The sequence below is a fragment of the Nicotiana tabacum genome, chromosome 16 (assembly GCF_000715075.1).
Source record: "Nicotiana tabacum cultivar K326 chromosome 16, ASM71507v2, whole genome shotgun sequence".
NCBI classification, from domain to species: Eukaryota; Viridiplantae; Streptophyta; class Magnoliopsida; order Solanales; family Solanaceae; genus Nicotiana; species Nicotiana tabacum.
The window spans coordinates 166,430,599-166,449,573 of record NC_134095.1 but is presented as its reverse complement, the minus strand read 5'-3'; the positions used below and the strand labels follow the sequence as shown (position 1 = coordinate 166,449,573).

The following is an 18,975-nucleotide window of genomic DNA, read 5'->3' as shown; positions in this document are numbered from 1 at the left end:
TGTCCTTCATGATCCAGTTTCTCCTTGAAGATTTTTGTGATAGACTGAGCAACTTGATTGCCTGACTCCAGACTTGAGTAAATAAGAAACGAATTATTTTATTACTCCATTCCATTTAAAGCTTTCATATTCTTTCAAGAAGCATTTGAAAAATAACGTGAATTATTTAGACGGTGCTTAATAATCATCAAGAGGGACATTCTTCTGTCCATCTTCTTACGAGAACAACCAATTTATATTTTTTTTGTATGAAGTGTAAGTAATATCTTTATTTTACACAATTCCTGCAGTAAATGAGTTGTTACCTCCTAACTAGAGTTAATATGAAGGAATTAAGATTTTGATATGCAACGTAGACCACATTAATGCACTCATATATGCATATCACATAAATTCTTCCAACAGTTTTCCTAATAAGACCAAGTCTTACTTCATATAAAATAAAATAGAAAAGATTTCCTCTATAAGATGATTCCATGAGTATATTTATCTAGAGTCATTGTCTAGTCATATTGAAAAAGATAAGAACTTTCCTGCTTTCTCTAGTTTTTGGATATGAGCACCCTGCTATTAGAGTAGAAAATCAATGACATATTCATTTAAAGTTTTTGTCCTACGTACCATATAAAAAAGATAAAAAAAAGATTTCGCTAACTGAAATACTATAACAAATTGTGCCTCAACATGTCTGTCCCAATAGTCTAAATATGTATCTATCTTTATAGATGCTAAACAATCAGGCATGACTTTACAAAGATGCACGATACACATCAGATAAGCACGAAACATAAATAAATAAAAAAACATAAATAGATGACACTTGTACTCTTACACTCCAAGGGCGATTGTAATTAGGATACGGTTACCACCAATTGCGTTTGACGAACTTGTTGATCGGATTTCATCTCCAGGTGTACCAAGATCAGAAGATGAAGATGGTAAGGATCTGTTTATAGTTGCATCCAAATGTGACGTTTCTATAACTTGAGGGTCAGGTGATAATGGTGACTGATTAGATGTAGGACTCAACATCTGAGGAGATCTAAGTGAGTTTGTATTCCTGTTTTCAACATATCTACGTGCTTCACCTCCCGTAGGTGCCATATCTGCAATTCCAAAGTCATATGTAGATGACCAATTAAAATAATTAATGAATTATGATCAAATCTAATTGGATACAGTGATAAGTAGTTAATTGATATAGTATTCCAAGAGTAATTAACTAATACATTACTCCAAGAACAGATGCTTTGAAAAAAATAAGCATACAAGTATTAATATAGACATGACAGATTAAAAAGTCAAACATATGAAGAGGAACAAATTTACTTTATAAGTATTTCTTACTGCACTTGCAAAATACAACTACTACTCCTCACAAAATGAGGGTGATGGTCACCGGTCAAACAAGCCAGCGAAAGAACTATTAAATACAAATACCAAAGTTAAAAAAAAAAACAAGAACCCATAAAATCTGAAATCCAGGAACTTTTTTCTCAAGAAATATAAAATCAAATAGTAATAAAAATAAATTATATATTATGTTTCACTCATTCAGACTCTATAGTTGAAGAGATTGAAGCACTTTAACTCTATTCACTGTCATTTTCATCATATGGCTCTTCATCCTCATCTTTCCAATTCAACATGAAGTTCTACTTCATCATCTAAATTATCATCCCCGTCTCTTATGTTTATGAATTCACCATTTGGATCATTCAGGAGAACAATTTCATTGTCAGGTACCACACTAAATGTTAAACTATCTTCCTCAGATTGGAATGACTCAACACCATCTGCCGGAGTTGACTATTGTAAGCACGTAATTTTTGATCCGCACGATTTTTAAGAGTTATTTTAGTATTCGTAGTATTTTTATTATCTATTTGATTTTATAAAATTTTAATATTTTATCTTCAATTTTATTTTTTAGACACAAAAATAAAAATACAAAAATAGTTCATTATATATTTTCTTATTTCTTTTACTTAAATCCATTAGTATTTTATAGTAATATTTTGATTTTTACTATGATTTCAATTTATTTCTTTTTCTCTACCCTTACTTAAAAATACAAAAAATAGTTTCATATTATTATATAGCTTACCTTAATTAATTGGAATTGATTTATATTTAATAGTATTTTGAATTGTTTTAAAGAAAAGGGTTAAGTCACTTAGTTGTTGGACTTTAAGAATTGAAATTCAAAATTTGGAGCCCAATTTCAAATTTCCTAAATCCAAGCCCAATCCCATAACCCTAAGCCCCTTCTCCCTACCTAAAGGTAAATACACACTCACAATAAAAGAAGGGGGAGTCAGCCGCACCACAAAAGAAGAAGAAAAAAGGGGGGGAAACTCCTAACCTAGAAAATCGGCAGACCCTCAAGCAAAATGAGAGCAGCCGCCACCCTCAACAAACTCCAGCAGCAGCCGTCCCCACCTTTTGGCTTAGCCCTCGTCTTTTCCCTCTATTCATTTTCCCTTTTGGATTCTTTTGCAAATTCCTTAATCCACCTGACATATAGTAGTCCCAAGAATTGTTTGTAGAATTTTTCCTAATTGTTTGTAGAATTTTTCCTTCTTTACCCATTTGGTTTGGAGTCGAGTATTCTGGATTTCACATTCTAGCTGCCTGGGGTTTCTTTCGATTTTTCTCCTGGGCTTATAACACAGAAACGCAAGCCACATCTCTGAAACGACAAATATGCAGCGTTTTTGGGTGGAGAGAGCAGTCGAGGTTTTCGATCGATTTTCCGACGAGGTTCGTTGAGGTTTCCGGCGAGGTGGACGCCGTCCATTCCAGCTCATTTCCGGATTTTATTTGGTACTTCGAACTGTTTCCTTGCTTTCAATAAGTAAGCTCTTCATCTTTGCCTTCTTTATTTTCCAGTTTATCTCTGCCCCTTTTTGTTGAATAGTATTTGACATGAATATATGGAATCTTGTTGTCTTTCAAATCCTGTATATTCGTTTTCCTTTGTGTGGCAATCTTTATCATTCTATGTATTTAATTAATGTGGATTATAAGATTTGGTTTGCAAAGTGATAATAACCCTTTGTCGTAGGTTGAATGATATGGTGGTATTTCTCATTTTTTGGTGTGTTCTTTTGTTGGTATGCATTTTGCACACATCCCACCCGTCATTCTTATCACGCCTTAAGCTAGGATAAGCTGTATAATACACTTGAGCCGCTTGCATTGCCAAAACAAATGGTTCATACATTTTAATTTCTTTTCATGGTTGATATCCACAAGTTTATATTGTGGGTGAATCTTCATTACTGCCTTTGGTGTGGGATCAAACCACTCGTACTTGAGTAAAACAATTCTCTTTATATACTAACTACCCTTGTACTCCAATTCAAGGATATTAGTTATCACACCATAGTAGTCACTATCATTTGCACTATATATTAGTTTCTTTTATGCATACACCGTTGTTGTTAGATGCTCTATAAGAACTGCGGGTTCTAGTGTGAAATTTAAAGTCGTTGACAATATAACCAGTCCATGGTTGTGCAGTTTGACACGGACCTTCTGCAATGGCCTTGATGAACTGATTATCTATGTGGACTCGTGCCTATAAAAGAAAAATAATTAGAGTTTCTTATAAGCGAGGTAAGTATAAGTGGGAGGATATTGTACAAGTACTCACATATCTTTTAAACTATGATGCAGAATCTTCATCAAGTTTCTTATCCACTTCCTTCTCCATAATATGCGGGAAATTTTGATGAAGGGAGTCAATAAAAATCCTTTGAATCACATCGAAGAAAATTACTATATTAAGTGTTTTGATGAATTTGCTAATCTATAAATGAAAATAAAAGATTGAAGTCTTACTCAATATATGGGTGTACTTGTGCGCAATTTAATAAAATATAAATATGAGCTGCATCAAGTTCTTCTTCAGTCATATATCTTGGTTTACATATCCCAAATGCTTTACCTGGATAGATAAATATAGAATGATTACCATCGTGTTCATCCGTTTCACTTATACCACCATCATCATTTCGTGGAACTTTTCTATGCCTTATGTAAACATGAGGCTCGAAGTAGTGTGAACAAAAACTTATGCCTTATTTCGAACATTATTTTTCAATTTCTGAAGGTTTTTTGAAATAACGTATAAGCTCAAATTGTGAGTCATTCATGATGAAAATGAAGTGCTTGAATTAGTATCAATGAAATTTTACCTCTTAAATGGGTACATCCATCGTACGCAAGATGCACGGTGAGATGTTCCATTGAATCAAAGAAGTTGGGAGGGAATAAACGCTCCAATTTACAAACTATTTCAGGTATTTCTTGTTCAATCTGACCGTATCCTCTTCCCGAATTGCTGTAGAAGTGAGATCCCTAAAGAAAAGGCTCATCTCAGCAAGTGGTTCGCAAACTTTTTGTGGTAATAGCTCTCGAAACACAATAGGGACCAATCTTTGCATGAGTACATGACAATCGTGGCTTTTCATACCAAACAATTTATGTTTTTTCATATCCACACACCTTCCCATTTTTGAGACATATCCATCTGGAAATTTGAGATTCTCCACCCATTCACACAACACTTTTTTTTGACTTCTTGTCTAGTGTGTAACTAATTTTTAGATATTCGTCACCAACAACATGTAATTTAGGGCGTCGACAGAACTCTTTCAAGTCTTCCCTAGACTCGGGATTATCTTTGGTTTTACCATCTACATCCAGCACCGTGTTGAACACATTCTCGAAAAAGTTTTTCTCGATGTGTATAACATCTAGATTGTGTCGAATGAGATTTGTACTCCAATATGGCAAATCCCAAAATATGCTTCTTTTCTTCCAACCAGAAAACTTACTAATTTTATCATTAACAATATCAACCCCAAGCTGTGTTACCTTTTTCAACCCCAATTCATTTATCTCCTTCAATATATCATCATCTGACCGTATCGGGGGAGGATGTGTTGTGACCGCTTTATTCTTTCTAACTGAATTTCTATTAGTTCTGTATGAATGATCCAGTGGTAGGAACTTACGATGATTGTCAAACCAGGACTGTTTGCCACCTTTTGTCAAAGTAAAAACATCTAAATTCTCCATACAATATGGACATGCTAGCCTACCTGCAGTACCCCATCCAGACAACATCGAATGTGCATGAAAATCATTAATTGTCCACGTCAAAGCAGCTCACATGTTAAAATTTTGCTTCTTTGAGATATCATATGTGTCCACACCTATACTCCACAGTTTTTTTAGTTCTGCAATCAAAGATTGCAAGAAAACATCAAGTTTTTGCTTAGGGTTCTTCGGCCCAGGAACTATAACTGACAAAAACAAATAGGACTTTCGTACTCATCCAAGACGACAAGTTGTATGGTGTCACAACTAATGGCCAACATGAATACTGTTGACCTGTTTGTCCAAATGGTTGAAAACCATTTGTGCATAGTATGACATTACGACTTTCAGCTGCAAAAGGTGGATACATCTTATCAAATTGTTTCCATGCGGGTGCATCTGAATAGTGACGCATCAAACCTTCCTCAACTTCATGTTCGATATGCCATCGCATATGTGCAACAGTCATGTCGGAAGCATATAAGTGTTGCAACCGTGGAGTAAGGAAGTAGTACCTCTGTTTGAGTGGTACAAGATTTCTCTTTGAATTAGATATTTGCCTAGTAGGCTTGTACCTGGAATGACAACAAAACTTGTAATGGCTAAGTTTAGTGTCTTCTCCCCAATAAATCATACAGACATTAATACAACTGCGAATTTTTCTACTGGCATGTTCATTCCCTGCATTAACTTCTTAGTTTCATAGAAATTTTTTGGCATTAGGTTATCATGAGGAATCATCTCATTCACATATTGACAAATGTCATCAAAATATCTATCAAATAGATGGTGTTCAGACTTGATATGCATTAAACGTGCAACATCTGACAATTGAGAATGTGTTTCACATCCAGGCCACACCTCTTGATTTGCAGAATCAATCATATCATAAAATTTTTGTGCATCGGGATTCGGTAATTCGTCCATATATCGAATAAGGGGCCAACGACGTCAAGGACCATTCTATGGTATGAAGCAGGTGATCCAAGCTCATCAATTACACCCACATTTACTGATCCCAATTTTGCATCTCTTCATGTTGATCTATATTTCTCGTAACCTCATTTTCTCCGTGCAAGTACCATATATGATATCCAAGTACAAAGCCATTGCGCAATAAATGTTCGTGGACCGTAAAAACATCTTCAAAATTTCTATTTTGACATTTTTTTTTGTTACATGGGCACCTTAGTCTCTCACCATCCCTCCCTTCCCAATGATTCTTTGCAAACTCAATAAATTTCTCAACACACCTTACGAATTTTGGATTATACAAACCTCTCGTTAACCTTTTGTATATCCACTCACGATTTGAAGTCATTTTTCTGGCACACTTTCTTTTCTGATAATGTAAAAAGATTACAGTAGCATTTATTGATATCTAAAAATCTTTGGATAGTAAAAAATGAGTACTAATAATCAAATTAGGCTTCGAATCCCAATTATAATGAGCACACGCTTTCAAATCATTACCTAAAAAATGGCACAATAAATGTTCACAGAGAGATTGGAAGAGATAGCTACATACCAATAGCAAAGGACAAATGTTTAAAAAAGCGATCGCTTCGTCGTTTTAAGCGAGAAGCATTGCGAAGCGACAATGCATCATTTTTCTGAAGTTGAGGCGAGGCGATTTTCAAAAGTGATTGCTTCAACACTTGAATCGAGAAGCGACGCAAAAGCAAGAAGTGAAAAAACGATCACTTTAGTCAAAAGGGGTCAATTTCTTTTTTTAGAAAAAGATTGGGTCTTTTTCTTATTATACAAAACATAGACCCCAAAGTGAATATATTTCATTATCTTCTTCCATTCCATCTAGCATCGTTGCTGCTAGGGTTCCAGAAGTCTGTCCAGGTAATTTCTTCTTTTTTCTTCTTATTTTCTTCCTTCTTTCTTCTTCTTCCCGTTGTGTCCACTACTAGGGTTCCAGTAGCCCTTCTTTTCCCCTTTTATTTTTCTTATTTAGCCTTTATTTATTAATTTTTGTATATTTTAGTTTATAAACTTAATTATTATATTTTTGAATTGTTGCTGCTTTGCTGATTTTAGTATATTAAATTTGATAACTTAATTATTATATTTTTTTAAGGTTTTTTTCCCCTTTCTTTGAAATGTTACTGATTTTAGTTATTAAATTTAATTTAATTAAGGTGTTGCTGATTTCAGTATATATATATGTATGTATGTTTTTATTTTATATTTTCAGTTTATTTGATTTTTTTAATGTGTATTTCAGTTTATAAAATTAATTATTATATATATGTATTTTGATTATTTATATTGTGTCTTTGCAAGGTTTACATTATGTTTTTTAAGAATTGCGCTCAACTTCAATGATCTAATATCTGTATAACCAAACAAATATAGCATATCAACATATCTACAATATACTTGAAAAATTAGATCGATAAAAAATACTTACCATTTAGCCGAATGGATTGTGAATTGAGAAACATCCAAACGATAGCTTGTGAGAGACTGGTATACTTTATTTTTCTTCTTTTTATATAATTTTTCTTCTTTTCTTTGTCTCTTTGGAAACTTTCCAATTTATATCGCTTTCTCCATTTTTCTTTTTGAGTATTTCGTAATTTCACTTTTGATTCTTAAACTATGTTAATACTAACTAATCACATGACTTATACATGTATCTTTAGTTATTAAATTATCATACAAAATAATAAACTTTAATTGCACCAAACTATTTGTACAAAATAATAAAATTTTAATTGCACTCATGTTTGAATTACAAAATATAAACTAAGTGCAAAAATAATTTAGATCTAATTATTTAATATTCGAATATGTAATGAAATTATTACTAATACTAGAATGTATAATTAATATTTTAAAAGGTGTAGGCATGAGGCAAAGCATTTTATCTAAACACACGTGAGACGGAAGCCTCAGGACGTGAAACATAAGTCCCATGGATAATTAATTTTTAATATTTTAAAAAGTAATATCATAAACATACAAATAAATAAACAATAAAATTACATTAAAACATTAAAAATCATAAAATAAATTAGTATATGTATATTTGCAAAATACTTTTTCTCTTATATGAAAAAGTAAATAACATAAAGATACATTACACCTATAATATAACTATGATGGTAATCCTCAGGGGTTGGCCTGGTGGCAATTGACTTGAACCTTGAGGTTTGCTCCCTTTCAAGGTCTCAAGTTCGAAACCCACTGGGTGCAAACAATTTCTGAGGGCCATCGGACTGGGTAAAACCTTAATTAACCGTGGTGCACTTACGGGAAACTCCTTGCCTAGGGCCTGTGCACCCCTGAGATTAGTCGGGGCTCTTAGAGACTCGGACACCCGGTGCAAATAGAAATAAATATATAACTATGATGGTACATAATTAGAGTTGTAAATGATACTCTATTACCTAATAATTCAAAAATAAAAAATAGAAATAATATAAAGTTATTGTTTGAACATTTTAAACTATGAAACAAATTACAAATACTCGTTATTATATAATTAGAACATCTTTTGAAATAAAATCACCATAGCAATATCTAAACAGTGTGATACCAAAAAAACTAAAATTAGAGACTAATTTGAAAAAACTATAAAAAGATTGACGAAGATATGCATAAGAAGGAAACTACAAGCTAAGGAGGACAAAGCTCTTGGCTCCAATTATTATTTTATTGTGTTTGTGTCTCTATCTCGTTCTTATCGTAGGCCGTGATGGTGCTCAACGTTGTCGTTAGACAAACCAACCATAAATTATCACCACAATTGATAGCCCATAACATTTTAAAACTCAAATAATAAAAATGATTAAACGGTAGTAACTTATGGGATCTTGATCGATAAAATACTATAACATCTTCATCAAGCTATGGAATATAAACAAAACATAAAATGAAATAATGTATAGCAATTACAACCATGAGCATCTGGTAAAATCATCAACCCTCGGTGTCGCAAGTGCACGAGCATCTAATAGAATGTACAAAACTACTACAACTAGGGGTGGGCAATCGAGACATTCGGATTGGATATGAAAATTTCAGTTTGGATATGTGGTTGTCGGATTAAAGAAATTAAATACAATCCAAATAAGTTCGGATTGGATCGGATTTTTTAAGTTCGATTTTGGATTAATCAGTTTGGATATTTTGGATTTTCGGTTTTGAGCTTATAAGTTGAGATGTTTCTTCCCTTTACAAGAATAAATATACAAATGAAGTACTTATGTTAAATTGTCTGAAAAGTTCCTCATTCTCACCGCAACCATCCAAATGAAGTATTCAAGTAATGAAATTATTATCAAGGAAATGCAATAGAGACATTAACACGACCTAAAAGTAGCAATAGTAAATCCGTATCTAAATATATAGTATTCTGACAGTAACTTAGTAGGGCATTGAACTTGTTATTATTAGAATATGGATAATGGATTAATAAAGTATAAGAATTTTGGATATCCAAAATTCGAAGTACCAAATCCAATATCCAATTCGAAATCCAAAAATTTTAAAAATTAAATCCAAAATCTATTCCGTTATTCGAAAATTCAAACCAAAAATCCAAAAAATTCGGATTTCGGTTTGAGCTTCGGGTTTGCCCAAACTATGCCCACCCCTAACTACAACTACTGTTTGGAATGAAAGTAGAATACAATTAATTTAGGGAAAGGAGACTCCGAGTGATGCGGTTGAAGCTTGGAAAGCAACTCACTACTAAGTCTCCAGCTGATACGACTATGCGCCTAAGTGAGCACCCGATGCACCCCCCTCAGTACCTGTACAATTAGTGCAGAAGTGTAGTATGAGTCGTAAATAAATTAGCCTCGGTGGTTTAACAAACTAATCTTCTCAAAACAAATCATGATAGAGTTATTGATGAGATATTGTATTTCCTAAACGTGACAGTTTTGGGTATGATAAAGATCGGGAACATAAACATAAATCTAAGTCGTTGAAATAAATTTTTTATTAAAAACTTACTCTAGTTGTTTTTTCCTCTTAGGCATTCTCTCATGCACCAAACTATAACCAAGAGATTTGAGAAGGTGAGATTTATATGTGAGTAATACAGTTTTCGAGTTTATATTATCGAGTCGATAATATTGCTTGTTGGGCTTTTGTATGTAGGCTAATTGTTGGTGGAAGTATAAGATCCTTTCACGTTATTTGTTAGAGAAAATATTTAATTTGATTAACGGTTGGAAAAAGAGCTAAAGGTTAAAACAATATAGGTACTTTGGAGTAGCAAAGAACTGAGGAAAAAAATGTGAATGAGATAAGAAAAAATTAGAGCTTGATATATAGGAAGTTGAAGGATCAGATGAATATGACCTATTAATCATTCAACCGATTAAAGCTCTTTCTCAGGCATCGAAGAAGATGCATATTTGGATCTAACTAATTAGATGGTTCGGAAGAATCCTGAACTGGTTTTGATGGGTTCTTGTGTTTTATTCAAATAAATTAAAATATTAATCCTTACAAATTAGAATAAACTATATTATATTTGGGTTATAAGTAAAATACTAAATGAAAAAACCCAAGTAAGATGTCGTCATAGTAAAATAATGTATAAAGAAAGAAAAAGAGAGATAGAGTAACACTGAGTATACTTTGAATTAACTTAAAAAAATAAAGTAAAAATAATATTCAAAAATATAATTGATAATTTCAAATAATAAATGAATTCGGAGCAATCGAAAAAGTCTAAAAGAGGTAAATTTTTTGGTGCATACATTGAGATAATATGATATTTAATTTATGATTTTGTTAAAATATATGATTTAAAGTACCCAAACAATTCAGATCGATCATACTTTCATATAATTAATATTCTTTAATAATGTACGAGCATCGTGGTTACTAATACTACTATATTAGTGAAAGTTGCCCAAGTGCCTATTAGTCGGAAGTCTATAACCAAATATTTGGATATTTATATCTGAAAAATATAATTTTACGTGAATTTTTTATTAAAGATTGGAGTGTGACTCCAATTTATAAAAAGATGATTCTTATTCGTGCACAAACAATAATGAAGTGTGACTCATGATATATATTGATATATTTATATTTACTATAAATGCTAGATTCGTCAGAAAATATCAATTGATTATATATCTATCATTAAATTTATCAATCGTTTCAATGCTAGTTGGTAATTTACCAACTATTTCATCTCCATATTGATAAATTTTCCAACTATTTCAATATCAGTTGGTAATTTGCCAACGAAACTAGGCTTAGTAATTACTAACAAATTCCGTATCGTAAGTAATATTAAAAATTAATTTTAATTTGCTGATAAATTACAAACCAAAATCTTGATCTATGGTGGTTGTGATTGTGATTTTGGAAGGTGATGATGGGTGGTGATAGTTTATAATGGTAGGAGGTGAGTGAATTTGTGGTTATGGTTGAAGATAATGGTGGTGGTAGGTGGCGGCGGCTATGGTTGAGAATGGTGATCATGGTGGTGGTAGGTTATAATGGTAGGCGGTGGCGGTAGTTAGTAATGAATGTGGATGATAGCATCTTAATGAAATTAAGTCTTTGCTATAGATCTTAATCATACTGACCTATTAATTTATTGTGAAGTAAAAAAAAATACACTTAATAATTAAGATTTAAATGATTAAGATTCAGACCTCCATTAAGTGCTAACAAATGAGGCCTAAGTCATCTTGGAAATTAACAAGTCCAAGCATATTGGACTTGGTAATTAGTGTTGGATATCTGATGAGTAATATATATTGAACTTATTAGATTGAGCATATGTGTAATGCGCTAATGTCTGATGGGTAGTCGGGTAGGGCTAAATATAAGATTACAAGATTCTCGCCATTTTCATCATTATTATCTTCCATGTAGCTTTTTTTAGTAAAATTATTTGTTTTCTCTCTGAGCAGGGGCTGGGTATGTTATGGTATGAGGCCCGACGCCTAATATTTTTGGGGCACTGGTGCTATTAGCTTTTGGTAAAGCTGACCGAGATATTTCTTTGAAAGCATTTCTTGTTGATCAACTTAGGAATAACATGGAGGAATCTGAGCTTGAACACCTTTCATAAGCAAATCCAAAAGCCAACTGGATAGTTTCCTAAGTTGCACGTATACTATTACGGAAATCTTTAAGTGAACCACTTCGTGAAGAGGATCACAAAAAAATAAGGATAGAAATACTACGAAGACTTAGTTGAAGATGCAGCTGGATTATAGACATTTTTCGCTGCATTCCTCTCAAATTAAGAGTGGGAGTGGCTTACAAAGATATGTACATTTGTAATGGTGGGAGGATTGCAATAGTCTTGTTAGGCTTCCCATTTTGTGAACGCAAGGAACTATCAGGGAACTCCCTTCGTTATGTCTTTAAGATTGTTAAAGCGGCAATATCAAAGATGCATTTGAATTACCAGTCTCTAATCATCAGTTGTTCAAGAATGACACTACCGATACTTAGATTCTTCCTCGCATTGCATACCTCAGGTACATTATAATGTAATACGTACCTAAACTTAACTCCCCATTGACTAGTTGGTACATATATAATAGTAGATCCTTAATTTTTGTATAATCATATGATATCCGACATCTATTGACTCAAACGTATGTGAATCATCCGTCTTATAGCATATAATTTTTTTGTGTGTTGATGGTTAGACAAGGTAGCCATACTGGAGGCGTTGCCCCTTCACGTTCAGAATCAATCGAGCAAGAAAACGTGTTGGGCAGACGACTTTTTGAGGTGGCAAAAGTGAGGGAAGTGAAACACTTGTTAAAGATGCTCCCGTTATGGTCAACATTTCTTGTTTACAGTCTTGTAGGGGCTACAGGGAGAACCTTCTTTTTTGAACAAACTAAATATATGGATGACTGTCGCGGAAATTGCTCATTAATAGTTTTTGTCATTGCCATGACATTCACACATATCCTGTATTTAGGATATGTCCGTTGCACCACAATGAAATTCATGTGCGGCATCCTTTGATCAACAGAGTTAGCCTTCGAATGTTTTGTTCCGTAATATGTTGTGTAACTGTTTGGAGAGTTGAAGATCACAAGCTTCATCATGTGGGGATACACCTCATTAGTATTTTCTGGCTAACTCTTTAATTCATCTTGATTGTGATTATGGAGGGATTGACTGCCATTGGACTCCAAGATTTCTTTGAATCTCAGGTTTCTGAGTCAATGAATCAGTATGGATCACAATTAAACGAACTCGTCTTAGGCATTAGCCAATTCTTAAATGTCATATGCATCATCATTTTCGAATCCTTATTTAAGGAAGACGTAGATAAGAGCCGTTTAGACAAGTATTATGCAATGTTAATAGTTCCTACCTTTCTCAATTTTTGCTTATGCTGTTTGTTGATCAGGAACTGGTATGATAATCATGAGCCGTATGATACCGAAGTGTTGGAGGACATTGCTTAAGAATTATAGGAGAACATATTAAAGATGATAAATTAGAACAACACAAGCTAGACTTTTTTATGTCCTCACTTCTTTAAGAATATGTCCTCCCATAATTCTTGAGCAATGTCCTCCAACACTTCGGTATCATGAGGCTCATGATTATCATACCAATTTCTGATCAGCAAACAACATAAGCAAAAATTGAGGGAGGTAGGAACTATTAACATTGCATAATACTTGTCTAAAAAACCCTTATCTACGTCTTCCTTAAACAAGGATCTGAAAATGAGTAAGACGAGTTTTCGTTTAATTGTGGTCCATACTGATTCATTGACTCAGAAACCTGAGATTCAAAGAAATCTTGGAGTCTTGTGGCAGCCAATCCCTCTATAACCTTAATCAAGATGAATTGAGGAGTTAGCCAGAAAATAGTAATGGGGTGTATCCCCACATGATGAAGCTTGTGAACTTCAAGCAGTTACACAACATATTACGGAACAAAACATTTCAAGGCTAACTCTGTTGAGCAAAAGACGCCGCACATGACTTTTATTGTGGTGCAACGAACATATCCTGGATACAGTGAATGCCATGGCAATGACAAAAACTATAAGTGAGGAATTTCCGAGACAGTCATCCATGTATTTAGCTTGTTCAAAAAATACTACAAGAAATGTTGACCACAAACGGGAGCATGTTTCACTTTTGCTACCTCAAAAAGCCATCTGCCCACCATGTTTTCTTGCTCGGTTGATTCTGAACGGGAAGGGGACGACTCCTCCAATATGGCTGCCTTGTCCAACCATCTGCATAAAAAAATATGTTATAAGATGGATGATTCACATACGTTTGAGTCAGTGCATGTCGGATATCATATGGTTATACAAAAATTAAGGACGTACTATTGTATCTGTACCAACTAGTCAATGGGGAGTTAAGTTTAGGTATGTATTACATTATAATGTACCTAAGGAATGCAATGCGAGGAAGAATCTATGTATCGATAGTGTCATTCTTGAACAACTGATGATTAGAGACTGGGTAATTCAGATGCCTCTTTGATATTGCCGCTTTAACAATCTTAAAGACATAACGAAGAGAGCTCCCTGATAGTTCATAAAATGGGAAGCCCCAACAAGAATATAACAATCCTCCCACCATTACAAATGTATATATCTTTGTAAGCCACTCCCACTCTTAATTTGAGATGAATTCAACGAAAAATATACCTATAATCCAGCTGCATCTCCAACTAAGTCTTCGTAGTATTTCTATCCTTATTTTTTTGTGGTTCACTTAAAGATTTCCGTAATAGTATACGTGCAACCTAGGAAACTATCCAGTTAGCTTTTGGATTTGCTTCTGAAAGGTGTTCGAGCTTAGATTCCTCCATGTTCTTCCGAAGTTGGTCAAGTGTATTTGATACTGGGACTTCCATTGTTAAACTTTTTCTTAAAATGGAGAGTTGCTGTTTATAAATGTATCCTGCCTCATCAAGGTTCACACACCTGGTAAGTTTTGATTTTTATTCAGTATCTCTTTTCTCCTGTGAACATACCTAAGTATTCACTTAAAAAAAACATTTTGTCAATTTGATCTTGGTGTGTTTTAAGTATTGATTGCATCAAAATGCTTGACAGATTTTATTCTTAAACATTTTTCATCTGCATGTGTTTGTGCTACATCGAGAAATTGAAAGAGAAAAGTAGGCGCAACTTTGTTGTACTAATTTGTGGCATATCTATTTTGATTTGCACATGCATGATTCTGTATATTTGATGAATACAAATATGATATTTAGGATAAAATATTTATTTTCTGTTGCACACTAATTCACGGTATGCACCCAACGTGTTTGATGATATGACTGCAACAATTTCATAGTAATTTTATTTTCTCTTTGACAAGAAAAAGGGGGTTTACCTGTATCTTATTCATGCATGTTTCATGATCAATGCAACTGATAAGAAAAAATTATCTTTGGATATGATTAACCAATTCCTAATGTGAAGTTCTGTCCAAATATCTTTAGTGTGTTTCATCTGGTGCTTGGATGATGATTTAATGTAGGTGTTGACTTTTTGGAGCTTCAAGCTTCTGAAATTGCAGCGGCAATGGCTTTGTCTGCCTCGGCCTTTCAAGAAAAAAGCAGGCAAAAGACATTGAAAAGCTAATACAGTTGCCTTACTTTCTTTTATATTAGAAGAGACTTGACAAGCTTGAGCAGCCTCTTTCATCAACGCGCCTGCTTGGCAGCCATGTGTTCTGCCCTCGCTCTGTCCTATGAAATATCCAACCTTTTCTAGACTTATCTATCCTTCCACTCTTCTCCGAAGCTTAGTAGGATAACTAGGGCAACAATCGTTTGGATTTCGGCCCGCCAATTTCAAACGACGCCATATGTAGCTGTAGCAGTTTTCTCTTTTGGGCCCTAGCAGTGAACTGAAACGTCACTTTTCTTAGGCGAACTTGCTTCTCTCCATCTCTTTTCTCCGGTGAAATCTATTGCTAGGTACCCTTCTTTCTCTCTGACCTTGTTCCTCTTGATTTCTACCCTTGCACTTCAAAATTCATCCTTATGCTACCCTTGTAATCATTTGGAGGTCTCCATGTCCGTTAATCGATTTTGCAATCGCTATGGGGTTTTTTTGATTGAGTTTTTGTCTAGACAATTGAAGAACCAGTCCTCTAAACATACAAAACATTTTTCACTTTTCAATATTCAATCTAACACATAAAATGGATCACGGAGTAGAATCTAACCATGACATTGGAGAGAAAATTTTAGCTACTCTCTTTCTGTGATAATAGTGTGGTTGATTTTAGTTGTTCCGTGGTTAAGAGTGGTAACTCCAATTGAAAAAGGCCTAAATTTGTAGTTCTTATTCCTACTCGCTTTTTCTGATAATAGTTTAGCCAAGATTGGTGGTCTGCTGTTAGTATCATACCAGTGTCTCTGTTATTTTCAATTCAATATTCAGATAATTATTTATGATACGTCAAATGTGAACAGGGCCGCTGCATAATGCCTGATTAAATTTCTTCAAAAAGGTTATACCCCTTAACTGGTGTCTTTTGGACTAAATAAGAACAAGTTCTGCATTTCGTCTTCCTTTTCTTTTTTGTTTCCGTCCTCTCTTCCCCTGTTATACTTTATACCCCATTTTTGCTCTATACTTTTTTTAACTATTGCCCTTCACTTCAATGAAGCGTGCGTTTCGCTTTTGAAGCGAGGCGAGCCCCTGTCGCTTTTTTCTCTCAAAAACAGAGTTATACACATTATAGCACAACAGCCTCAATATGAAAGACTAGGTACTTTTGGTACTCCTATTATTTGGTTTACGATACTTAGATAAGCTTCTTGTGAAACTACAATTGTTTTTTCTTAGCATAATAAGGTGCACAGAGTGTGCTACAAAAATAAAATAAAAAAGTACAATGAGTGCTAATGCAGATGTCCAGGTTCTTGAAATCTTTTTACACCATTCCAGTTGGAGATTTTGCTTACTGAAGGGTACATCACGATTTTGACTGGTTGGTTCTCTGGCAGTTTTTTGCGAGTATTTTCTACTTAGTGTTGTGGCGCTCAAACAGAAGGTTTTTGGTATTTGAAATGATTACCCGATAACAAAGAGACATATTATGCATCTTTTTACAGTCAGTTTCTTCTGCTGCTTTATTTCTTGACCTGTTGGAAAAGTGAACATTTGATTTTTTGTTTGAAGTCAATATCATAAGCCTGCTTCAGTTTTGGAATTCTCATTTGGATCTTTCCATGGAAGAAAACATATCTGTCCATTGGATATGTGAGAACCTGTTTGGTAAACTCTGTATGGAGTAATACTTTTTCAGATCTTTGGCCCATCCTAGACTACTAATGAAGGAACTACTAATATTCTTTTTGTGGGTGTAAAGTTATATTTAGCAAGAAATGGGGGACCTGTTTTTGGTTTTTAGACTAACTAGTAGCTTCTTAAATGTTAAGTTTTTTGAAATGCTAAGAAGATATTTAGTAACACCAGGTTAGACAGGACTCCTTAACCTACTTAATTTAAAATAGAAATTCAGGCCCTTTGTGGCATTTTCCTTTATCATTGATGGAGGAAGAGTGTGTCTATACCATTTAAGTTCCAAGTGGCAGGTAATCTTCTTTAGATAACCCGATGCACCAACCAAGATCATCTTGCCAAATTTCATGTAGTTACAGAGGTAATTTTGTACAATAATGGTCTTGTAAAGCTTATTTCAATGATAACAAAGTAAATTAGGCAAAAAGATCATCTTGCAAAAATGCTCAGCAATAACTGGATGGTACTTTTGCATCGATCATAACATCCTGCACATTACATAATGTCGTTGGTGTTGTAAACATTATTTGATTAGCTGCTGTTTCTGAACAGGCGAACCTAAAAACATTGCATTTTTAAGTAGGCTTCAGATTCCTGGTTTTCTCAGTTATTTTACTGTTTTGCAGTTTTCCCACTCTTAGTTGAAATGGTTTGTAGGGACAATGGCCCCTGTGATGAGATTTACAGCTTAATCTGGAGTCAAGATTTTTCGTGATGCGAGTAGTGTCATATGACAGTCTGGTAATGGATAGTTCAGAAATAGAAACCCACCCATCTCACATATTGCCATTGTCGAGGAATCTAAGGCACACTTCACCTTCAACCGAAATTACAGCGAGTGAGGGATTGTTTGGAGAATGTTGGTCACCTTCTAAGTGCTGAAGTTGACGGAATTCAATCTTTGTCACATGCTTAGTTATATGTAGACCATTCAGGAAGATATATTTCTCAATGAAAAGAGTATTTTTTCGACTACGTGACTGTAATTACATATATATTCAGAACTGTTGTTTACTATACTTACAGCTGGAAGTTTGGTGACTGATTTTCAGGAGAAGATCTGATTGCACCCTGCCACTGTAAAGGAACCCAAAAAAAATCCATAGTTCATGTCTTGGTAACTGGAGATCAGCTAACGTGAATTGCTTTAGTACTAACAGAGTTACTCTCAAAAAGAACAATTTACTGTCAAGACCTAAAATGAAAAAACCTATACCCTCAATGATACCCTTACATTGACAAAGTAATATAATTTATCTATATCTATCTATACTATATTAAAAGCACGAAGGCCCTTAGCGAAATCTAGTTCGCCTTGTACCCTTAAAATGTGATTTTATATTGAACAAGATCGTCATTTAAATTATCTCCTAATATTTAGAAGTTTTAAATTGAATAAAATTTTACTTATTAAAGGTTTCCTTATTTAAAGGGTTACATATAAGTCTAAAATTTAGGATATCAAACCAATTAAAATTTGACCTTGTATGGATCAAACAATTCATTTATAATAATTTGTTTTAACTTTTTTAGACCTACAAATAAGGAACGTGCATTTATAAATAAGGCATGTTAAGATTCCATTCAATCTACGGTTTCCTTTC

At 33.8% G+C, this 18,975-nt stretch overlaps 1 long non-coding RNA gene across 6 annotated transcripts; it reads left to right on the top strand.

Annotated features, from left to right (window-relative positions):
• Positions 1-2,307: 2,307 nt before the first annotated feature.
• Positions 2,308-18,346, top strand: LOC107826167 (uncharacterized). 6 transcript variants are annotated; one of them, XR_001657219.2, is made up of 4 exons: positions 2,308-2,857; positions 5,985-6,963; positions 12,015-15,034; positions 15,594-18,346. It is a non-coding gene; the product is annotated as an uncharacterized LOC107826167 (long non-coding RNA). The 6 variants fall into 6 exon arrangements; XR_001657218.2 differs by having other exon boundaries at positions 5,964-6,077; XR_001657217.2 differs by having other exon boundaries at positions 5,964-6,088.
• Positions 18,347-18,975: the final 629 nt, after the last annotated feature.